This window comes from Sylvia atricapilla, chromosome 14, assembly GCF_009819655.1.
Source record: "Sylvia atricapilla isolate bSylAtr1 chromosome 14, bSylAtr1.pri, whole genome shotgun sequence".
Taxonomy (NCBI): Eukaryota; Metazoa; Chordata; class Aves; order Passeriformes; family Sylviidae; genus Sylvia; species Sylvia atricapilla.
Genome location: NC_089153.1, coordinates 3,128,158 through 3,152,945, shown reverse-complemented (window position 1 = coordinate 3,152,945; position 24,788 = coordinate 3,128,158). Strand labels below are relative to the sequence as shown.

At 54.1% G+C, this 24,788-nt stretch overlaps 1 protein-coding gene across 1 annotated transcript in view; it reads right to left on the bottom strand.

Annotated features, from left to right (window-relative positions):
* Positions 1-24,788, bottom strand: part of PFDN1 (prefoldin subunit 1) — a 203,474-nt gene that overhangs the window by 76,668 nt on the left and 102,018 nt on the right. The window lies entirely within an intron of this gene.

Here is a 24,788-nt window from a genome sequence, read left to right as displayed (position 1 = left end):
AGACAAGGGCCAGGAGCCTTCACTCCTACCCTTGCTGTTACTCCCATCCCGTGGACCCCTGTGGAAGACCCAACCCCCAAGCGAGGCATCCTGACCTACGGATCACGCTCCCTTGTCACACTCCCAGGGCTAATGAGTGTTTTGCTAATCACACACCCACACAGCTCTGCATGACGGGAAAGGCCACATCCCACTGGCCCAGGCTGGCAGTAAAGGCTGTGCCTGATGCTGCTCTCCCCTCGGCTCGTCCCAGGGCTGCCCGGCCTGAGCAGCGGGAGCCAGGGTCCGGCGGGGACAGGCTCCGGCCAGGGCAGCAGCCAGGGCTCCTGCATCGCTGCCAGCTTTGAGGCAGCCCAGAAAGCAGACCTACTTCCAGTCCTTACCCTCCTGCCAAGCCATCTGCCTGCCCTGAGCCCACCGAGAGGCTCCTGAGCAGCGTTTCGTCATTACTGAGCCATTACAGAAAGTGGATGGGCAGTGATTGATTATAATGAATGCAAATACCTGCCTTCCGACCCCAAATTGGCAGGACCTGACTAGCTCTCCCACTAAGTAGTACATCGTGTCCTTCCACAGGCTCTGCAAAGCATTCCCATCCTCCTCAGCCTTTCCACAAGCCATCAGGCACAGCACTACCCATCTAGACCTGCCCTAGAAAACCATCACATCCAAGATCTGCTTTCCATCAGCCCTGGGGCTCTGCTCTCACCTGCAGATCCTACAGGCTCATTTCCACCACTGAGCCCAATGGGAAGGCTTTCCCAGAGTTCTCACCTTCACTGAGAGGGCAAAGGACAGTTCCCTCATGTCAGGACAGGGAGAGAGAGGGGGGCAGCAGGGTGGGAGCTGAGTGCTCTGTCACAAGTGTGATACATCCCTACTCGTCAGGCATGTGTGTCCCATCCCAGAGAGATGCTGTGCCCGGACACAACAGCAGCCAGCTCTGCTCCAGGAGGTCACCAAAGATGAAATATTATTTCTGAAAAAACAGAACATGCCACAGCCTGATAGGATGAACTCAGTTGCCCTCCAGGGGCCCACAAACAGTAAGTGACAGGAATACAGGGAAGGAAGGCACTGTCCTGCTGCAGGCAATGGGCATGGGACAGACAGGAGGACCAGAGAGAACCACTATGGCCACCAACTGCCACGAGAACTCAAGGACTGTCCAGGCCAGGGGGAGTTGCTGTGGGCAGAAGAACCTTGTTCCTGAGCTACCACATTCAAGACGCAAATTGCGTGCTCCCCTCTAGGACCAATCTTCTGGGGTACCTTTTATTTTCCATCCCCCAGACTGGGCAGGGTCTTCTCCAGGGTGGAGCTGGACCACGGGGATTCAACAAGAGCAGTTTTTACTGGCCCTTCAGCGCAGCCTTTGCAGCACCCAGCCCAGCCCCAAGCTGCAGCAGCCAAGCTCTGGGAGCACGGTCATTCAGCAGAGAAAGAGCAGCACGGTGATTCATCTTCCTTTTGATCTCTAGCCTACTCTTGCAGGCTCAGTACTCTGGCCCCAAAATTTTGGGCAGTTGGCAGACCTCTCCACCTTCCCCCAGGGCGAGGACGTGAAGCGCTGAGAGGTGCTGGTGCCTTCAGGGGTTCGACTGCCGCACACCCAATTCAGCAGGCGAGCAGGCGCCTGGCTGCCAAAGTTTCCAGGGAGATGAGCTTCCTCCAGAGCCTCCCCTCGCCGCACGCATCCGCCGAGCCCCCGCCGAGGCCAGGCGTCCTGTGCCATCTGCACCGGACAGAGCAGCTCACAGCGCAGAGAACACCTCGCCAGGGAGCGGGGCACAGCCTTCGCCTTCGAGCGGCACCGTTCGGGCACGATAGGGCGGTCCAGCTCCGGGGGAAGGGGTGAACTCGCATGCTGGCAGCCTCCTCTGAGCGGAGAGAGGGCTGGGATGTACCGAGAGCTCTGCTGCGCCCAGCCCAGCGCCGGCAGCGCACGGGGCACGGAGCGGGCACGGACACAGCTGCCAGACAGCCCCGGCGCCTCCCGCCTCAGCGGAGGCAATCCTCACCTCCCAGCACTTTGTCGCTCAGGCTCCTCTGCAGTGACAATTCCTCAGACGGGCTCGCAGCCTCCCAAACCTGCTGCCCCCACGGATCGGTCTCGTGGAGCTGCTCCTGGGCGGCACTCCGCTCGGTGTTTCTCCCTGCGCCTGCCCCTTCACCCGCCCTGGGCCACCGCAGCTGACCCGAGGAAGCCCAAGTGCCACGCCAGGGCCAGCACGGCTCTCATTTACACTCAGCAGCGTCACACATTGACTCAGGAGGGGACTGGAGACCAGGCGACTCCAGCAGCAGCGTCCAGTGCCCCAAACGTGGCAGAGCAGCAGGCGCTGTGTGGGAGCCGTGCCACATGCACAGAGGGACACTGGCCAGCCCCTCCAGCCTGCTGCGAGAGGCACCTCAGCCCAGCACGGCACCAAAGCCCACCCCTTGCGGCACTTTGCAGCAGATTTTGGGGTGTGCCAAGTGCACCTGGTGCCCGCGGTGCATCTTACACCGCCCAAACGAGGCGAGGAGCTCAGCTGCGGCAGAGCGTGGCTCCCTTTTTGCCTGGTGATGCAGTTTATTGCCTCTGTGCTCCCAAGCATGCACCAGTTTCTGATCCAGATCCAAACCCAAGTCAAGGTGTCGCCTGTGATTTAGAAAGGGCGTTCTGCCTCAGGGCCCATATCTAAGGGCTGTCGGCTGGAGGAGCACAAAGAGCGACCAAGCAGCACCTGGGGCCAGGGGCTGGGCATGGAGCAGCCCTGGATAGAGAAATCAGCACTGCTGGGACCACTCAGGAGCTGTTTTAGTCTCGTCTTACTCATGGAGATCCTTGGGGAGACGCTTTATTTAGTCAAACATTTCTGAAAGGGGGACTGAGAAACTAGCCAGGCTTTGCTCCACGCGTGGCACATGCCTGGGAGGGGGAAAACTCTGTTGTGTCAGGCACCACTGAAGTCTCTTGGACCTGCAGCTTCGGCCAAGTGAAGTTCCAGTTGCCAGTTCCTGGATGGCTCGTTTGGGAGACAAGGAGCTAACCTGGCCACGAGGGCCCAGCCGCCCCAGGTCCACTCCAGACCAAATCCTGCACGAGAGGATTTAAGAGAGCGCCCAGAATTGAGCCACCCTTGCGAGAGGTCAAAGCTGTCTGCAGCACAGTGACCATTCCCCATCTGCAGAAAGTCAAGGCAAGAAGGAAGCAAGTTTTTGCTCTTCTGCAAACCCAAGGAAGTGTGATTTTCTGAAGGTGGTGAGAAATAGTTTCAGACAGCTCTAATTAGCAAGGTGGTGTGTGAGAAAATCCAGCTTTACTGCTGCGTGGTCCACAGCTGTCCTGGGATGAAGGGAGAGCACTGTCACCTGTGGCTGGAGCCCACCCACGCCCCTCCCTGTGCCTGCCTGGCTCGGAGTGAGTCCGATGATCTGCAGGATACTGAAGCGGGATATTTTTGCACGAGCTGCTGGTCCAAAGTTGCCAGTGCTATTTCAGGCAGCAACACCTACACTGTAATCCAGAGGGCTGTATTTTCCAGCGGGCACTTCAAAATCCGAGCTCCCTCCTCCCCTCGCAGGCCAGCTCTAACCAACCTGCCTCCAGGATAAACAGCTCCCAGCATTACATGGCCACTGAGGCCAATGCCACAGCCCCAGCATGTTCCTGATTCCCACCGGGACCAAGACACCTTCGCACTGGAAATAAAATAAATACCTCATCTTGCAAGAAGTATCAGCTACAACAACAGGTCCTCTGCCTGCAAATCCTCCCAGGGATCTGCCACCACCAGATTACCTGCCCAGGCTAAGCTAGCTAATCCTACAGGCGAGTCGCAGACCTCGTCCTGGAGCTCAGCAGCGTTTTCGGTGAGGTGCTTCAGGAGACACAGAAGCTCTAATTAAAGCTACTTTGCAACTCGCTGCATATGGAGGCAGGAAGATGTTTGTTCCTCTGTGAAAGCAGAAATCAGAGCCTGGACAGGTTAAATCCCCGCTCTCCTGTGTACAAAATATCTGCACATACATCTTTCGCACAGAAAGAGGGAACTCAGAGTGGGAAGCAGATGCTGACACAAGCTACCCCTAAAGACCAGGAGGACGAGAACCACAACCCCCTTTCTGGATTCAGATCAGGAGTTGTTCCAGTAGGGATAATGCCACCAGCTCCTTCACCAGTGAGAGCCGGTGCCGTGTCTTACACCTATTTCCTCCTCCATGGTCTGTGTGTGTAGGCACAAAGGAGATATGAGACCATCCAAAATTAAGGAGCTAGAAGATACAAAGAAAAGAGACAGGAGGAGAAGCAATAACAGGAATCGTTATGTAACAGTATGAAAAAAAAAAAAAAAAAACAATAATACTCCTAGAGCAGAAGAGGTTTTAAGATGGACAAGTGGGTGGTGAGACCTGCAAGATGCCAGGCACCAGGACCAGCTGCTCCCTGTGTGCCAAGGGGAGGAAAACCACGGCTAGGCAGAGCTGCAGAGGCTGCACCCCTCTGGAGTTTGCAGGTGAGGAAGTTCCAGCTTTCAGAGCCTGCCCAGTAGTGAGAATCCCCCTCCCTGCATCTCTGCTTAGGGGGCACACGTGAAGCAGCCCAGCTCAGACTCACACACACCAGGGGCACAGACCGGCATTCCTGTCCTGTCTCCCACACCCCAGGCCAGCCCTCTCTCACCTCAGTCTTCCTGGCTCTGCTCAGAGACGGTCTGGGTCCCATGCAGAGTCTCAGCACCCACTTTCTCTCCTCTAAGTGAGATGTGCAAACAGCAGAGACTGCTCCTTGGAGAGAGACACGGATGTTCCCATCACAGGTCTAGTCCTGCATCGCATCCCGGACCACGGCAAGCAGCAAGAGCAGGAGACACACAGCATCTTAGCTGGGAGAAGGGGATGAATCACTGGAAAACAGACCCAGGCACAGAGCCAGAGCAGGGAGAAGATGGTCCTGTGAGGCCTCCATCTTTGGGAGCGGGGGGATTGGAGTGATCAGAGCTACAAGGTCCTTCCCCCCTTCCTGCTCAGAAGTGACCCCAGCTCTGTAACCTCCCTCACACAGCTGCAGCCCAGCTGTCCCTGGGAGTGCACCTTGTGCCTGGACATCATCCCCTCCCAGCTCTGGAGCTCTCCTGCCACCCTCATGAGCAGCAAGAATGGGAAATACCCCTTCACCCCTTCTGATCTTCCCTCCCAGCACAAACCACTGAGCAGGAAGGGAAAACATGGCGTGGTTTCCCAGTTCACACACCTTTCCAGCAGTTCAGGTGCTACAAATCAGAAGATCCTGCCAGGAAAGTCACCTTCAGAAGTAACCTCCCAGCTGAACCAAGAGCATGAAGTGCTCAGGCAACCACCAGTTCAGCAAGCTGAGGCTCCCATTTCATCTTCATCACCAGACCAAACCACAGCTATGACATTTCCCAACCACCAGCTTTTATTTTTCCTTTGGAATCTGCCATGGAGCTCAGCTGAGGCAAGGCTCCCACCAACCTGCAGCGTCCCTCAGCCAGGGAGCCGAATCAGCCCGTCAGAGCCACACAGAAACAAAAGCATCAGCTCCAAGAAGGTGTCACGACAGAATGACAACCCTTAACTTGTTGTTACATCAGCCCACACATTAACGCTTTGGGCCTAAGCCAGGATGCCACGGAGCAGCCTCCATTCCCCTTAAAGTCAAACACTGCTGCTCAGAGATGCACAACTTCAGAATCCTTTTTGATTAATAAAAAAAAAAAAAAAAAGCCACGTACCTTTTGCTGTGTTTTCCCCTGACAATGAGACCACGGTCCTGAGAAATTCCCCCATTTACTTTCCTCTTGTCTCTACCACAGCTCTTTCACTAAATCCTCTCCGTCCACGATGGCCCACATACAGGTGCACATGAAATTAGTGTCTCCCAAATTAGTTTTCTCGCACACAGTCCTAGCCCATTTTCCTCAACAACATATTATGATATGCAAGGTTCCACCTTTCTCCCAGGAAACACGAGTTTCTAAATTTATCTTTCGGATAACTAAAAAAAGAGGCAGGTCTGGCTTTCACAATGCAGGGTCAGCAGTCCCGAATGGCAGAGTATTTGCCCCAGAAACACCCAGTTAATACCACGACAACAACCACCACAGAGCAGTACACATATGGTCATTACAGAGCTAAGTATAACTTGACAAAGTACCTTGCTTTTAATGAGGCAAAAGGCCAATTAACCTGATGAGGATGCGCTGGGCTGACATGGAGTGGGGAGCCTGGATTCCCTGGAGATACACTCTGTGTATCCTCCTAACACACCAAACAAGAGGGGTTTGAGCTGCTTCTGAGGGCACGGCACTCAGAGCTCTCCGGGTTAACGCCAGCCTTCCCCAGATTTTGTGACACACTATCCAGCATTCAGGCTGGATGAAGGGCCAGCCGTGCATTTTTGTCAGCTCAGATCCAAACCCTGGGAAAATACAGGCATTGTCCTCTCCCGGTCCCCATTGCCCGGCCCTTCGCAGGTGTTCACCTGCCAGAGGACAGCAAGGAAAATCCAGGAACAAAAGCAGGGACGCTCCGGCGGGCGCTTCCCGTTGAAGTCATTTCATAACCGCGTTTCCAGAGGTGCTGGAAGAACAGCACAAGCCACGGCACGAGAGCCGTGATCGGAAACACCGAAATGCGCGGAAAGAACAAAAGAAAAACCAACTTGCCCCCCACCGCGAGGACCCTTATTTTGGAAGCCGCAAAACTTCCCGGCTCTTAGGGCACTCCTGGAGCGCTGCCCCTGTCCCAGCCCCGCATCCCGGGCCCGGCGCCTCCGCAGAAGGACGGCGCCCGGGGCGGGGGTCCCGGCCGGAGTCACCGGAGCCCCCGCGGGCCGGCAGCTCTCCCGGCCGGGGCTGCCACGGCCGAGGCCCCCGAAGGGAGCGGCGCCGGGCCGCTGGGACCGCTCTGAGAGCGGGGGCTCCCGCCGGCGCCGGGCGGCCGCGGGCTGCGGGCACTCCCCGCACCGGGCTCGGGGCTGCGCTGCTGGCGCTGCGGGCTGCGGGACCTTGAGCCGGGCGAGCCAGGAGCCCCGGGGCCGGGGGATGGGGGGAGCGCGGCTGCGGCGGCCGGGCCGCGCGGAGCGCATCGTATCGCATCGTATCGCATCGCACCGCGTCGCATCTCATCACATCGCATCTCGCCCGGTGCAGGCGCGGCTCCCCGGGCCCACCGGCGGTGAAGTGGGGGGCGATCGCCGGGCACCTGTCCTCCCCCCGCAGGTCCCAGCGGTACGGACCTGTCGCCCCAGCGCTGCCCGGGACGCGGGCCAGCGCTCCCCGCCGCCGCTCCGCCATCGCCCCCCGCCGCCCCCCGCCGCCGCGGCGCGGCCCGTACCGCAGTCGGCGCAGAGGATCCGCGCCACGTCCCGCTTGAGGTTCTTGCCGCTGGTGTCGAGCGGAGCGAAGGCGGTGCGGAAGACGAGCGGCTCCTCGGTGGGCTCGAGGAAGAAGATGTAGCGGTGGTTGCGCTTCACTTTGAAGCAGGGCGCCTTGGAGCCCACGCTGATGAGCTGCTCCCGCTGCAGCCCCCCGCTGTTGAGGGGCCACAGGTCGAGCACCTTGACCAGGACCCCCCCGGCGGGCCCGGCGCCGCGGCTGTCATTGCCGCCGGCGGGGGGGCCCACGGACTGCACCTTGCCCTCCAGCACCACCGCCGCCGTGTACGCCTGGTCCTGCACCGACTTGAGGCTGGGCGAGTAGCAGGCGAGGGAGACGCCGAAGAGCAGCATGGAGAAGCCGGGCGCCGGGTCGCGCCTCATGCCGCCGGCTGCCGCTCGCTGCCCGCCGGCCCTGCGGCGGCGGCCGGGCTGCGGGGCCGGGCTGCGGGGCTGCGGCGCGGCGGGCGCGGCGGGGCGGAGCGGAGCGGAGCGGCGCGACGCGGGGCGGCACGGCACGGCACGGCACGGCACGGCACGGCACGGCACGGCACGGCACGGCACGGCACGGCACGGCGCGGGGCGGCACGGCACGGCACGGCGCGGCGCGGGGCGGCACGGCACCGGCACCGGCACGGCACCGGCACGGCACGGAGCGGCACGGCAGGGCACGCCACCGGCACGGCCTGGCGCGGCGCGGCCGCGGCACGGCACCGGCACAGGCACGGGCACGGCGCGGCGCGGCGCGGGGAGGAGGCGGGATGTTCCCTCAGCCGCCCCTGCCCCCGGGATGCTGACCCCCGCAAGCCCCCGGAAAGGTGATTCCCTGCCCGGGGACTCCCCCCCGGGGATGCCCGCTGCGGCGGGGATCCCCGCGTCCCTGGGGGTCCTCGGGGATGCAGGCACACCGCGCTGCCTCCATCCGGCCGTGGAGCCAGCCCCTCGGCGGGTCCCCAGGCGTTCGCAGAGCCCCCCTTCTCCCCGCAGAGGCAACCAAAGATGCGCTCATTTGCGGGCGGCTGCAGGTGACACGGGGGTTCCGCGATGCGCAGGGCGCGGGAGCCGGGGATTCCTCTTTGCCCGATGGTTTTATGGAGCTGGGAGATTTGTGCCCGAGATTCCCTGCACACCTGAAGGAAAGGCATTAACACAGAGACAAACGGAGCACGCAGTGGCCGGGGAGACAAAGCCGCCTTTCATGCTCTGTTCCTGCTGCCTCTCCTTAATAAACAAATGCTTTTCCCTGCAGTGGCTTCCAGGAGGAGTCGCTTTAAGCTCCAAAAAGGCGCTTGTTTGGGTTTATTTTCGAGGCTGATCCTGAGGCATCTGCACTCCCGAAGCCTCGCTGCCCAGGCAGTGCGGAAGGGAGCGGAGATGCTCAATTAGCAGCAGCGGGGGATTTTGTGGTCGCTGTTGCACTGGATTCTGCGGTGAAGGGGAGCGGCCATAGTCCCATCCCGCGGAGGTGACCTGGAGGCCGGAGCGCTGGGCTCAGCCCGCTCCCAGCCGATGGCTCCGGGAATGCCCCAGGGCCTTCAGAGCCCCAGGGAAACCCCTCAGCAAACCTCAAGAGATGTCAAGAGCTGGCTCTTTGAGCCCATCAGTGAGAGCAAAGAGCACAGATGGCAGGAGGGGGATTTGCTGTCCGTTTAACACCGCACGGCCACAAGCGTCGGGAAAAACGGGAAGGGAGCGGAGCCGCTGTGGCCAGCCCGGGCGTGGGGCGTAGCCTCTCCCCGTGTGTCCGCGGCTCGGGGCTGTCCCACCGCCGGCACACGAGGGCACAGCCCCAGCACACGCACCCAGGGCTCTGCAGCCGTGGCTCCCGCTGCTCTGCCCCTCTCTGGGGCGCTCCCAGAGCGGCGTTGCCATCGCAGGCCCGCGGTGCGCCGGGAGCCCCCGGCGTGCACACAGCAGGGCTCGGGGACCACTCACTTCTTGTAGGCATTTCCTCTCGCTAAGCGTGATTTGCTGTGGCTCTGTTTGGTCTCAGATGTTTCTGAGGGCTTTCTCTTTTCCCCTGCTGGGTGACCATGCAGAACTGCAGAGGAATGCAGGCGGAGGTAGAAGGGACCAGAAGTGTTTCCCACAGCAGAGGGAAGAGCAGTATTTTACATTCAGGAAGCTGCTCGGAGGAGCAGGGAAACCACCTGACTTCTCTCTTCTTTTGACATAAATCTCCGAGGAATTTCCCCTCTCCCTATCATTTTGCTCAGACAGCAACTGAGGTTCTGCCTGAGAAGGAAGGAGATACCCGATAGCATAACTCGACCTGGAGCTCGCCTGCTCTACCCTGCTCCTCTCCAGAAAGGGCAGCTTCATGCCCAGGCAGCTGAGTTGCTAATCCTTGTCTGGTTTTTGCAGGCTGAAATCCTGGCGAGACCACAGTGGCTCTCCTGCTGAGAAATTCAGTGCAAGATACCTGTGAGGCCTCAGGGGCAATTTTGGAAAATGAGGGTTTTCTTTGTCTCTGGGGTGTTTTGAAGTCCTCAAAAAAGGGGCACTGGCCACATCTCCTTTTAGCAGTATTTTTCCTGCTGTTCAGCCTAACTCTTGTGAAGTCAACTGGTTTTCATCACTTGAGACACTTGCTTTTCTCATTCCATTTCAGAAATTGTTTAGGATTAAATCCCTCTCCCCCTTTTATGCCGTTCTTCCTATATAAATGGAAAATCATTATTTTCTATAGGTCCTTGGGCATTTTGACACATGAAATAAATAAAGCAAGGCCCTTGGTGCAGTTACCAGACCAACTTGAACACTGGCTTTGAGAGAATGAAGCCTAAATAACTTATATTTTTTAAATTTTCCCTCATTCGAGGGTAACTGTTGGCAGGGAACCCAGGAGGTCTGTGGTCTGCTTTAATTTATCCAAAGCCCATTTGTCCCCTAACTCCCTGCTGTGAAAACCCATCATATTTGCCATCCTGGAAGAGAGGTGGAGAATCTGAGCTTAGCCTGGATTCCACCCTGTCTGGAGGACCCCAGAGTTCAGCAGCACCATCACAGGTTCTCATTTCCTCAGGCAAACACTGTGGGGGCTGGGTTTTTTTTCTTTTACCTCCCTTAATTTTGTTTCTGCAATTTCCCCGAGATGCCTGAAAACAAAGCAGCTCTCAGGTCTCTCCTCCCCTCTGCCAAGGGAGCTCCTGGCACCGAGCCCTGCTGGTGCAGAAGCTACACAGGGCAGTGTCCCAGGGTCCCTCCCTTCTTCAAGGAGCCCTGCAGTTCTTCTGCAAGGACAGATGTTGACCTCCTAATGCCTTGGGAAGGCTGCCCTGAAACAGAGACTGGACAGAGCTGGAGAATAAAGTAGGTATTTATTGAAAGGCCTCCAGGACCCACCTTGGGCAGGACAGAGCCTGACCAGGGCTACACCCAAGGTGGACCTAAAATGGGCACAAAATGGACAAATGGTCACGAGGTCTCACACTTTTATAAGTTTTTTTCCATTTGCATTTTGGGGTTTAATTGTCCAATTACAGCTCTAGGTTGTGAGGTCCCATCCTTCTTGTTCCTCCCTTCAGCCCACCCTTGTTTGTGCTTTTGGCCCTGAAAGTTGTTCTTGGTCCTCAGCTGGAAAAGGATTTGTTTTGTCTCCCTGCTCTGTGAAGAGAGCTGACTAAAACTTAATATGAGGCCCAGAACTGCACCCCTGGGCAGCAGAATCTGGAAAACACGAAAACTGAAACTTAAGGCATCATTCCAACAGCACAGGCAGGTGGACTCCACATCTCCACAGGCTGCAGATGCTCAGCCTCCTCCGTGTCAACTGAAGATGTGCTCCTGCAAATCCCATGTCGGGCTTTTGGCGTAAGGAGGAACACAGCACAGAGCCACAGAACACGCTGGGCTGGGAAGGACCCACAAGGATCATAGAGTTCAACACCCAGCCTTACACAGGACACCCCAACAATCCCACCCTGGGCCTCAGAGCACTGTCCAAACCCTCCTGGAGCTGTGGCAGCCTTGGGGCTGTGCCCATTCCCTGGGGAGCCTGGGCAGTGCCAGCACCTTCTGGGGGAAGAACCTTTCCCTGATATCCAACCTAACAGAGGTCCAGCCATTCCCTGGTGTTATCCAGCACGAGGCTGTGCTAAGCTCTTGCCCAGACAATTTCAGACAAGCCTCAGAACCATGTTTGCATTGCAAGGGTCTGCCCCCACCTCCCCGAGCCCTTCCCAGCACCAGCTCTATCCTGGTTCCTTGCTGGTGTGAAGATGGCAAATACAGGAGACAGCAACCCATACCCCAGTCAAGGGAGCATTGCTTTCCCTCCCTATGGGACATTCCTTCCCTGCAACAATCAGGTGTTTCACAAAAGCCCCACAAATGCCAACAAATCCACTGCAGCCATTTTTTCCCACCTCCACGTCTTCTCTGCAAGGATTTGGCTTGTTCAGTTTTGGGATGCCCATGGAGAGCATCAGTGGCTGCCATGTGGGGCAGGAGCCAGCCCTTCACCAGGACACACCAGACTCCTGGCACCAGGGGGACACCACCACAGCCTCAGGAGAAATGAGAAAAGCAGGAGATAAATGATGAACACAGGAATTATGTGGAAAAAGCAAAGCCCAGCACTCAATCTGAGACTCCAGTCTGGACACTGACTAACCACAGAATCAGAGAATGGCTCAGGTTAGAAGAAACCTCAAAGATCATCTACTTCTACATATCTCCTGCCTGTTAATGTCAACTTCCAGGCCAGGGGAAGGCAGAGCTGAGGGCTGTAGCTGTAGGCACCAGTGTTGTGTCTCCCAGAAGTGGACCCTCCTGGCACAGAGGCCTGATGCAGCCACAAATCCTTCCCTCAGCTGGGAGAGCATCGACCCACTGTAATTCCATGAGATGCTTGACAGTCTAAAGAAAAGTTGAGACATTTGCTGTAGGGTGAAAAAGCAGGACTTTATTATGATGAAACCCCCCCAAAAAACCTTTTATCTCTTGGCACACGGGGATCAAAGGGGAAAAAATTGAGATTAAGTGGTTTCCTCCACCTGGGAGAGAAGCTGCTAGGGTTCCCTCCAGCCCCTTTGTGACATATTCACCTAGGCAGTAGGAAGGAAAAAAAAAATCTACTCATCCTTCAAGGAAATGTGTGCCTCTTTTATTTGCTACCCTCCCCGAGAAACTCATTCACTCCTTGTCCACCCACACGAGCAGGAATGATGAATGAAAAACAAACCATAAACAATTCAGCCTTCCCTTTTTTCCCTCCCAGCCTTCCAATCAGATGTTCCAGCCCATGCCTCAGCACCCAGATTCTGCCCGTTGATCATTCCCATCGCGTGCCTTGGCTCCCTGTGCCGCTCACACGCTCCGTTCCCTGGATACAGACAGCTGCAGCCAACATTTGTCAGCAGCTCCAGCCCCAGGAGGGCTCCACTCGGGGTGAAGGAGGCAGGGGAGCCTCTGCAGGGCACCACTGCCCCGAGCCAGGGGATTCCTGTGCTGGGACTGGCAGGGAGCTGATGGATCAGCAAGGCAGCTCTTCTTGTCCCCCGGAAGGACAGTGGTGCCTAGGCACTGAGATGTGTCACCAGAAAGATGACACACGGTGCAAAATGACACCAGCGGGAGCAACGCTCCCCACAGGATGGTGTATCCCACTCTCCAGCCCTCCAGTGAGAGACCCCTCCATCCCACAGGTTCTCCCTGGACTGGATTTCGCTCCAGCCACTGATATTCCTCTCTCCCTTCTCTCCACACAACCTCCTTACACCCCCCTGTGTATTAAATAACAATTGCAGTCATACCAGGGCAGCAGGAATATCTGTACACCTCTGAATTCCCTTCACAGATAAAGTCTCCTTCCACTTTGGCCAGTTTTGTGTATTTTTATGTAAAAATATGCTGAGTGGGTGTATGCCTTATTACACATGTAGGAAACACGGAGAATGAGGATTGAGGTACCACCACAATAATAGAGAGGGACAAGGCTCTTTGGCTGGCTTTGCCCTTGATTCCCTGTTTAAATATAACCTGCCACTGTTAGACAAGAGACCCTCTCCAAATGACTTCTGAGATCCAGGAGACCATTTCTGCAGCAACAGGTTACTGCTTGTAGGCAGCCTGTGGCTGGAAAATGCCCTTGATATTACAGAAATGGTGACTTGTTTAATAGATCCCAATAAATAGGAAAGCCCAGGAGCTCAGGTGACAGCATCTGAGCCCTGTACTGAGAGGTGCACAGACCTCCTGGCAAGGCTAAACGTAGGCCTCACAAACCAGAACAACAGAGCTTTTACTGAGAAGATAATCAAGCCCTGGAGGAAACTACACAATTTAAAGCTCAGATTTAAAATAAATGTGAAATGAGTTGGTGGATTCGGGACTAGTTCCTTATGGAAAAGTTTTCACATCAGAAGAAAATCACTTGATGAAATGGGCTCTTTAATTAGCAGTTTCAGCCAGAAGCCTGGAGGATTGGAAGGGTTCTGGAGCCTCATCCTTCACCTTTTCATCTTGCCCTTTGCAAGAAGGGCTGGGATCAGGGGAGGGGTGGACTGTCCCAAGCTGCTGCATGTAAGGGCTGAAGAGGAGCGCTGTTTGTTCTCCCTGTGCTCTCCTGTTACCACGCACGTTCCCAAGAACATCCTGCGCTCTCCAAAAGCAACCCCCAGGGCAGCAGGTGCAGAATCCAGGCAGGAAATCCACAGCCTGGAGCTGGGCACAGGACAGGAGTCTGTGGCTCCCTGCACACGAGGCTCTCATCCTGCACCCACCAGCCACCTGGGACTGTTCAGCTTTCAGGTGCTCAGATGCTGAATGAAACATCCCAGCTGTGATGCCCAGCTCGGGAGGCTGGATCCCAGGGCACACCATGGCAACTGCCCTGTCCTCACCCAGCTCTCCTTCAGCCAGCTAAAGGGATGCAAATTAAAAAAGAAGACCAAATTGTTTTTCCTTTCCCTCCCTTCATTCTTTCCTCGCTTCATCTCACACTGTAATCTTGTGGTTTGCAATTAAATTGTGTCTTTATGTCTCCTTCCCTCAATAAGTTAATGAAAATGACTTTTGCTCCAAGGTGGAGCACGAATGTCTCACCCTGTGCTGAGCATGAGAGCAAGACACAGGGTCCAGGAGGACCAGAAGCTCCTGCTTCCCTGGGGAGTGATGGGTTGATTCAGGCTCCTGAGCCCCTCCAAGCATCTAAGCCTCAAGTTTCAATTTTCAGCTCCGTTTTCAGCTCCTTCTCCTCCTTGCAAAGCCTGTGCAACAGCAGTGGGAGGTTACAAATAGAGCAAGGCAGCTCATCTGCTGCATCTCTGCTCGTGGGATCCGTGGGCACGCACGTGCATGTGCTGGATCCTCCCTCCTCAGGCACCTCAGGGCGCTCCCAACACATCCAAGGCCACGCAGCTTTCCCGGTCTGTAGCTCCCTCCTCAGCCCTTTGCTGTGCACGTCCTGGCTGGAGCTGAGGACACAGGCAGCTCCACATGCATCTGCACTGAGATTAACCCTGCAGAGCCAGGACAGCCCTTGGGGTTTCCTCACCCAGGATTCATCTCCTGGGAAGGATGCCAGGCCAGCTCTGACGACACAGAGGCTTCAGTGGGAGTCTCTGCTTGCAGCAGGAGTGATGGGGCCCTGACATCACCAAGGCTGACCTGCCCCAGGGGGTGCTGCTCTTGCCTCTCTCTCCTCTCCTGAAGGCTGGATCACACACACAGACTCGTGGGGCAGGGACATGGGCACTAAAAGGAGGGCTGATGGGGGGTGGTCTCATTTAGCCTGTCTGAGAGGAAGTTTAGGGCTGAGTTAATGGCTAAAAACTACCTGGAGGGCAGGTACAAAGGCAACAGAGCCAAAGTCTCCTCGATGGGGCATGTCACACAGGGCAGGTGCCCTAGAGTGCGGCTTGGGAGGCTGAGGGTGGATATCCAGGGGATCCTTCTTTCCCAGGAGGTGGTTTATCCCTAGGAGAGCACACAGCGTAGGGGCAGAGGTCCTTCATTGATTGGGGTTGATGAGGCTGAGCCCAGTGAGGCCGTGGTCATCCTGACAACAGTCATGGTGCAAACAGGGACCTGCCAGGAGCATCCCAGGGCTCCCATCCCGCTGCCCCTTCCAGGACCCTGAGACTCTGGGATATATGGGCTCTAACCAGTCTGGCATGGCTGTTTCTGAGCCCCCAGCTAGAGGGAAAATGCTGATTGCCCATGACACAACACACAGCACTGATCCCCTTCCAGGAGTCACTGCTGCTTCACGCAGGGAAGCAATGGGGACCTGAGTGAGGCATCCAGAGCAGGGGTCTGGCACAACCCTCCTGTTTCCCCAGGCTGGGCATGGCCAGGGAGGCAGCAGCAGCCTTGGCTCTGATCTGAGGGGAGCAGTCTAGTCCCCCAACAAGCCCTGAGCACACCCATTTTCCCAGGGACACTCCCTGCACTGGGTGGGGGAGGAGGTGAGGTGGGGGTCTCTCCAGTCTCAGTGAGAAATGCCCAACAGCAAAAGGCTTGATAAAACATCTGTTTTAACAAGGCAGAGTAAAAAGAGAAATATCAAGGGCAAGTAAGCCTTATGCCCCTTCAGATGCAGAGCACCCTGCACTCATGCAGCATTGGATGGACCCAGGATGGATTTTCCCCAATAAATCCATATCTCTTCCCTGGAGAGAAGTTCTTCCTTTTTGGTTCCTCAAGCTATTATATATCGTTCTTTTTGTTCTGTCTTATTAAGGCAGCTGTTTTGTTATGCCATTTGCTGCCAGCCCTTTCATACTGAGATGCAGGATTAATCCCCCTTCACAGGTGCCCGAGTCCTTTTCCTTCCCAGCCCCTGCACTGCTTTCTCCAGAACAGGGTCTGTGGCTGCTGTGCTGGCTGCAGGCTGTCCCACAAGTCCCCAGCAAAGCCAGTTTACTAATGCTTCTGGTTTGTAAATAGTTGTCCTCTCCAACACAAACCAGGTGCTCCACACAGCCCAGTCTCTTACCTGCTCCATCCAGACCTTGTGGAATCCCAGCACTGCATCTCCCCACCTGAACCTCATGGTATTTGCTGAGCAGCTGTAAAACAATTAATTGAATTTAATTATTGAGAGGATGTTCATGTTTCCTGCACACTTACACACCACGTTATCTCAATCACACCAGGGCTGGTCTATAATTCTCTTTTTAATGAGTTCCCAACATATTCCCATAAGCAATATCCTCGAACCAGCTCCTCTATCTAGACTCTGTGAGAGGCTGAAACCCCCCTAATGGCCCCTGGGGAGGAGAAGGGATTTTTGCTGTGCTGGGTGCATTCTGTATTGGCACCAGGCAATTCCTGCTCTCCACAGCAGCAGGGTTGAGGGGAGCTGAGGTTTTCTCCTCCTCCTGGGTGGGATTCAGTCAATTGTGCTCCTTCAGTCCACTGCAGGGCTATTGCACAGCCCCAGCTGGGACTTGTGGGTCTAAAAGTAGACCAAGGAATTACCTCATAAAAGTGAAGCTATTTCCCCTCTGACACCAAGCCAGAGTGGACTCTGCAGCCAATTCGCTCTGGGAGGAACCAAAGCATGGAAAAATTCAGTACCTTCATCATTTTAGTCATTTCTTCTTTAAGGAAAAATTAAAAGATATTACCTCTGTGGTAAGGGTCTGGCTTATGGACTAGGAGGTTTTCAATCAAACAACTCTTCAGCAAAATCCAAAACACTGAGATGAGTTATGGGACTAATTTTTTGAGCTGGTAGTCTCCAGATAAGCCACAGAGAGCAGGAATCCCAGGCTTCCAAATCCCAGACAGGTCTCAACAGGACAGAGAGGAATCCCACCCAGGGCCACATTGATGCTCCAGAAAATATCCCCAGAGCAGCTCTGAAAGAGATATAGGCAAAAGTTAAATAATTGCTAAATAAACTTTGATGCTTTGAGACATTACCCTGCTACAGTACATTTCTTAATGCTGCCCATGAGATGTCACTCTGAAAATGAATAAATAGTGCCTAACTCTTCCTTGTCACAACACCCAGGTGGGGCTCACAGGACTCTGCAGTTGTGAGCTGGGCCTCTCCTCACCTCAGGGCTGGTAGGAATCATCACCTTGGGAATGACAAATGACTCTGCTGCCCCACCACAGTCCCTTTTCTTTTTGGTAAAGCTTAAAATGAGAAGCCAAGTTTGCTTTTCTCTTCCTGGAGGTCCAGAAAACAATGGGCCTTTAAAGGGAGGTATCCCATTTACCTCCCTACCTGTGGCAGCCCCTCTCAGCTCTCCCAGGAGGATTGCAAAGCTGGCAATACCTCCCTGGATCAGCACAGCTGAGACCTTCATTCTCCCTGAAGGGCAGCTGTGACTTCTACCAGGGAAGGTATGGGAGTATGGTTTAAGGAACAGCTTTATCCTCCTGGAAAAGACAGGGAATGGGGTCTTGGGTGGATGCCTCCTCCCAAGTGTGGGGCAGGACACCTGCTGGGCACAGAAGGACAGGGCAACAGGCAGTGCTGCCACACTTGAAGAATGGCTTCAAACACTCATCCTGTTATGCCTCACTCCACGAAATCATACTCAGAGATCATCCTGTACCTCCTCTAAACAGGCTTTGTTTGCCACCACAGCCAGTTGCTGTGTGAGATGAGATGCCTTGGTTGTTCTCATGTTTGCATAATGAGGAGTTTAGAAGTTACAAGCTATAAATTCTTCCGGACCAAAGCTCCCACATTCTCCAGGCCAGGCCAAGAAGTATCTGTGTAAATAGTTTTGTTTACAGTCAACCAAATGTTTTCATCCCAGGGCCCCAACCAGATTCCTGTCCTGATGATGCCAAACAGCACCAGCTCCACCAGCACTGGGCAGAGGTGCCCTGCTTGGATCTGTGCCCATCCCACAGGGATGGGACACTCTGGGACACTCTCAGACACAGCAAGACCAAGCACGGGGCCAGTGTGAACACTCAGACCATCCTCAGGAATGGCTTTGAGGAGGGCAATTCCTGTCTCCTGGATCTGCAGAGCAGCTCCCATCCTCCTGGAGAGCATGGACCTGCCCCCAGAGCAAATCCCCACCCAGCCTCAGCACCGGGGTAGCTCTGTGAAGCACGGGGGATGAAACACTTCGAAACAAGCTGGGACCAAGGCCATGGCTGGCCACGAGCCAGAGAGGGGCCAAGAGCACTGTGAACAGAAAAGGTGTTTATAAACACCTCTCCAAGCCTCCTGCACAGCAAGAGGAGCTGTGGAAATGCCTTTGGCTCCTTCTTGCTCTTCTCTGGCTGGGCTCCACCAGAGCTTCCACAGCATGTTTTTGTCCATTTATCTTAGGATTGGGAGGGAGGGGATTTGGGAGAGTTTAAATTAAGCTCCAGTGCCTCTGCTCTCCTCCAGGTAGGTACTACTCTATGCCTGGGTTTCTGTAGCATCTTTGAAATGACTGCTTTAGGTATCAGCTGGGCCTGCAGGGCTGCATTCACTCACACACACATTTGGCCCCACAAGCCAAAAGGCAGGTCCTGAGCTTCTGCAATGAGCTGAACACTGCTAGAACAAGCCTTGAATACACCCCTTGCCCTTGTGGCTGCATTTTACCACCACAGGAAAAAAGGATTCAAAGCCAGGGGCACTAAAATCACCAGGTGGGTGCAGGGTCCAGGGGGACAATGATCTGGATGCAGCAAGAGGTTCCACCATAGGAACATCAGCTACTTGCAGTCCAGCAATGGATCTGAGCACTTGTCTGTGCTGCACAGCTGCAGTTTGCTTTTTATTGTGTGAGTTTTGGGAGAGTTTTCCTTTCAGAGCCATGTAAACCAAACTCCACAGAGGATGGGGAGCTGGGATTCCATGTGCTGGTTGTGGCCAGGGTAGAGTTCATTTGCTTCCCACTAGCTGCTATGGGGCTGTGCTTTGGATTTGTGCCGAAAACATGGGTGATAACATGGAGATGGTTTTGTTTTTTCTGAGCAGGGCTTACACAGAGCCAGGACCTTTTCTGCTTCTCATATTGCCCCACCAGTGGCAGGCTGGGGTGCACAAGGAGCTGGGAGGGGACACAGCCAGGACAGCTGAGCCCCACTGACCCAAGGGATATCCCAGACCATCCAGCTCTGCTGTCCTGCAGTGCCTGAACACCTGAATGCAATGGCAGGTGGGGAACAGATTCCTTGCTTTGCTTTGCTTTGCTGGTGCACGTGGCTTTTGCTTTCCCTATTAAACTGTCTTTATCTCAGCAGCCAGTTTTTCTCACTTTTATCCTTCTGATTGTCTCTCCCATCCCATCAGAGGGGAGTGAGTGAGTGGATGATGGTGCTGAGCTGCCATGTGAGGTCAAACCAGAGGACTGTGTCACGCTGGCAGCAGCCAGCCCACCTGAGAGCTGAGGACTCGCTGCACCCTCTCAGAGTAGTAAAAGTCACGTTAGCATCTTCAGGGAGAAACTTCTGGGAAAAAGAAAAAGTCAAAGCATCCTTTTCTTGGATGCAAAACTGGTAAACTGTGATTTGCTCTAAATCTCATTTCAAAACTGTGATTTGTTCTGTACCTTCCAGCTCCTTTGGGGTTTCTTTGGCCCCACATGGAAGTAGTCAGCCCATTTCACCCCAGCTCTATGAGCAGCCTTGCTCCTCAGGAACAGACTGTAAGAGATCTTGTCATGAGTTGGGAATTGCCAATATCCTCACATACTCTTTAAGGAAAGGTTGTTTAAAGTAACCTGAGAAAGAATCCCAGCCTGCAGAAAGCTGCACTGGGGAGGGGCTGGAGTATTAACCTCAAAACCAGAAGGTACAAATGGCCAGAAAGCTCCTCTGCCTGGAGGAGGAGTGTGGAGGTCCAAGGCACACTCATACCTGGGGGTCTCTAGTGTCAAGACTTCTCTCTCTGCCTTCTCCCACCCTTTTCTCCTCTGGGAGCTTGCACCAGCTGGACTGCTCTTGGACACACCAGGAACTCCACCTGGTGTGATCCAACAGCTTTAGAGGCTGTAGATTAATGGCAGGATAAAGCAGGCATTGTGGCAAAGGAGGGGGCAAAGCTGGGAAACTCAAAACCTGGCCAGGGCTTTCTAAAGCACACTTCCCAAAAACATGCCTTGATGGGATGGATTCACAGCTCACCACCCTCAGCATGTCCATAAGCCCAGAAGGAAAAGCAAGACCAGAGAGGGTGTCAGCTGCCTTGCTGTGCAAGTCCAGGACCAGGAGTCACGGCTGGAGGAACAACAGGAGCATCTGGGCACAGCTCTGGAGACAGCAGCAAGGCAGCATGAACACAGGAGGAATCAAACAGCAAAAACACAGGAGGTGCTGTCATCTTAATAAAAGGACAAACCAGCTGGTCACCAGGAGCCAGAGCATCTGTGCCTGTGAGGCAGCTATGCTCACCTTCCTGGGCGTCCCTGTGGACACAGCCCCTTCCCAGCCACTGCCACGGGTATGGGAAAAGGGAAAGGAAGGAAGAGGCCCACCCAGGCATCACACAAGTTCAACTGGATGCAAAGAAGCCACCTGGGAAACACGCAGTCACGTACACGGTGACACAGCCTTTGCTAACTGCTGCACATGATGCTGGGCTCTAGTCGTTACTCCTCCTTAGGAGACAAGGAGCAGAGAGCCCTGGGCTTATAAATTATTCTCACTGAAAACCAGCAAGATTGGAATTTGGTGGCCATTTGTTGCTAGCTTTGAACAGAAGAGCAGCCAGCACTTCCTGGATTATGTGGGGAGCTGGAGAACCACGCTTCCCTCTTAATGTCTCTGAGAACCAAGAACTGGGGAGGGTCCTCGCTCTCTGCAGGTGATGACACCACAAAGTCCTCCATGGTAAGAAAGAACAAATGAGGGGGAAGCCAGCTGAGAAAAGGGCAGTGGGGGACTTGCAGGCCAGTCAAAGGAGAAGAGAAAGCACACTGGAGTTGGAACAAGCCATCACGAAAACAATCCCGAATTTAATTCCCTTGGATAGGACATCACATAGTGCTTAGAAGAATTAGCACTCTATCTTTGCAGACACAAAAAGCAAGAACTTGTTCTGCCATTGTGCACTCACTGATTCTTTCTTTCTTTTTTGTTTGTTTTTTTTGTTCCTGAAGAGTGAGCAAAAGAGGCGTTGTTACAGCTCCATGGAAACTGCCACCGTGGACAAGGAATGGCTGCTATGTCCTCGGGATGTCACCCTCTAGCAGGTGGCCAAAAAAAGGCACAAACCCTGTACCCAGGTCCAGTTTGGATCCAGCTGTGCCCTGCTCTGGAACACCTGGAAGCCAGGCTCCCTCAGGCAGTGAGCCTCCAGTACCCCCGCGGAGGAATCCTTGCCTTGGTGCTCCCCCAAAACAGATCAAAGGAAGTAGAGTTGCTTTCTTGGAGAGAAACGGTTCCAACTGGAGGGCTGCAGTTGTCCGTGGCCAAGCTTTCCCATTGTTATTTTACAGTTGCTTGATGTTCTGAAAGATATTTAGAAAAATGACTTTAACTGTCCTGTGCCAAACTGGGTGAGGGTGAAAAAAAAAATGAAATTTGGCAGGGATGTTATTCATTCAGCATGTAGCTTGGATGACTTCCAGTGACTAACACAGGAGTTTTAACTGATCTGGGGGACTAAAAACCATTCACAAATAATTTGATTTAGGGTCACTGTGATTTCTTTTTATAAATAATTTTCATTGAGAAGTATTTTTTTAATTAGGATCGACAGACCCTAATAGCAAAGCTATTGTGTGCGCCGCTCATCATCCCCGTCTCCCTAAATGACTTTCAGATGTCGTGTGCTGGTTCCTTGTTTGCTGCACACGATGGGGCTTGTTCACAGGGTAACCAATGCCTCACGACAGGGATGAGCCATGCTGATCTCTCTCCAAAGGCACGCTCCGAGGAGGACCCAGCTGGACAGCAAAGGGAGCTTCCACCATCCTGTTACACGTTCCTGTTCAGGGGCTGGTCTGAACCTTCACCCAGCCTCAAACATCCCCCCGTGGCTGTAAAAGCTTTCTGAGTGCTCTGCATCGGAGAGATGGCAACAGCAACTTGGCTTTGATTGCTTCAGCGCTCTGACTCCCATCACGGCACAGAGGAAGTTCTCTGAACCAGAATATGCTCCCTTTTCCACGGTGGGGGTGCTGGACAAGAGCAGGACCGAGGGAAATATCTGCCACAGCCTGGGAAAAAAGTCTAAACTCAGTCACCTCCTAACCCAGCAGAACACCCGACTCAGCCTGAGGAGATCTGGGAAGGCTGCAGGAGAATTTGGACAGCGGATGAGAGAAGAATGACTCGGCGACTCAAATCTTGCTTGGCAACGTCTTCCATGTGTGACAGCCTTTTCTTTGACTTGCACAATAACAATTGCAGCCCAGCCACTTCAGTTACTAATCTTATCTGTTGTTTGAATGGCTCTTAGCTTCCCTCCTGTTGATTATAAATGTTTGTACAAGTTCTTGGAGTCAGCGGAGTTGTTGTTTCATAGCTGAATAACAGGCTGCGGCTCCAAACTTTGAGATGCTCACAGTAATGATCAGATATGTTCTTAAAAGCCCACTGAATTAGATTTCAAAACAAAAGGCCCATTGATCTTAAGCCTGAAATCCCAGCCACAACTCTGAAAACATTTTCCCTCGTCTTTCCAAAGAACTGAAACTGGTGAAAAATGACAACAACAGTCAAAGAAAGGAGCATTATCTTGTGAGAGGAAGCTACCTAAATTTGGTCTCATTTAGGCTATCAGAACAGGGCTGAAGGATACCCCCTGATTGCTACTGAGAGACACAGGGAAGCAGAGAAACTGTTAGAAAATATTGTGGAATCTCCAAACTGAGAGTTGTGGGGCTGGAGATGAAAAGATTTTGGATTTTCGGAGAGGAGAGGTCTGGGATGGGTTTCAGCAGAAGCCGTGGAAGCAGCGCAGCGTGCAGCCTGATAACCACATGGGAGACACTGATGGGACTACCACAGCCAGGATGGGCAGCATCCCATCACTCCTGTGACCAGGAGTTCCCTGCACAATCCCAATCCAGCCTCTGGCCTGTACAAGGCCAAACTTAGACAACATATGAAGAGACTCCCCTGGCTCCTGCACTTATCCATGGCCCTGATCCATCCTGTTTTGCACCTTGTCTCATTCAGCAGCCATCCCAAGCTTGCCTTGGCCACATGATCTTGTTTGAGCACTGGGCAGACCAATTTAAGTTCCTGTGGGTCCCCATGATAGGCTGCTGTGGTAGAGCTCCCATTGAAAAGATTATCTTTTGGGAAAAAAACCCACTTTTTTTCCTTTGCTGTTTACTTGAATAAGCAAATGCCTTATTCAAGCCAAATTCAGACACAAAATCACAGCATTAGGTAGTGGCTGTGACTTCCAACACTGAATGGTGCTGGGCAAGCAGAATCCAACAAAACATCATCCCACCCCAGCACCAACATCAGCAGGTTGTTCCTGGGATTGCTGGTATCCACTTGGAGCACATCCACTCCCCAAACAGTACCACTGGCCTGTGCTGGGGAGGAAAAATAACCTCTGCTGCTGGCCAGCATCCTCAGCACCAGCAATTTTCACTGCATCCCAGTCAGGGACAGACCAGCCATGCGCCTCCGGGGCACAAACACAGTTCCTCATGCATTTCCCAGTTCTACCACATGGATAATTCATGGTTTGTCCACAAGGATACCTGGTGGTGATGGGATACGTCTCAGTTAGGTTGTTTGATGTCATTTGACTTGAGGATAAAAAGAGCAAACCGAGAGAGAGGGGTTGCCAAAGCACCACCCCGCAGCCTGCCACAGGGACAGCGTGGTGATGCCGACCTGGGCACACAGCTCCCACTCCAGGAAACATCCAGGACGGTTCAGAGAGGCTGAAAATCAAACACAGCAACCACGGAGAGCACCACACATCCCCAGCACGCAGGGCTTTCCCGACAGCTGGCAAGTGCAGCTCAGCCTGTGCTGAAATACTGTTTCTGTGGTAAAAGGAAACTGTTTCTCTGTGTATTGTTTTTATTACCCGTGGTTTCGCCATCACCCCGGCTTTAACCACAGCCATGGGACAGGCTGGGGGTTCCTCCTGTGATATCCGAGCATCCTCTAAAGCAACAAGATGTCTCAGCAGTTCACTCCCTGTCTCCTCAAGAAAGCCATTTGTGTGCCAAGCACATTCTGCAGGCCACCCAAGATTCACCTCCTAGCACCGCTCCTTGTGCAACACTTGCAGTGTTTTGGGGATGCTAGATGTACATCCGTGCCTTCCACGGAAGTCAGCGGTGCGGGAAGCAGCAGGCAGGGAAGCGACTTCTACCCAGAGCAAACCTGCCAGTTTGCTTCCTGACCTAGAGCATCAGGAGAAAATATCCTTACTTGGGCAGGAGCTGGCTTAAAATTGAGGGTTTGGAAACAAGGACTAGAAGCTAAAGCATCTCCTCCAAAACCCATCCCCAAACGTCCAAAACCCATCCCCAAACCCCCAAAATCCCACCTCCAAGCCTCCAAAATC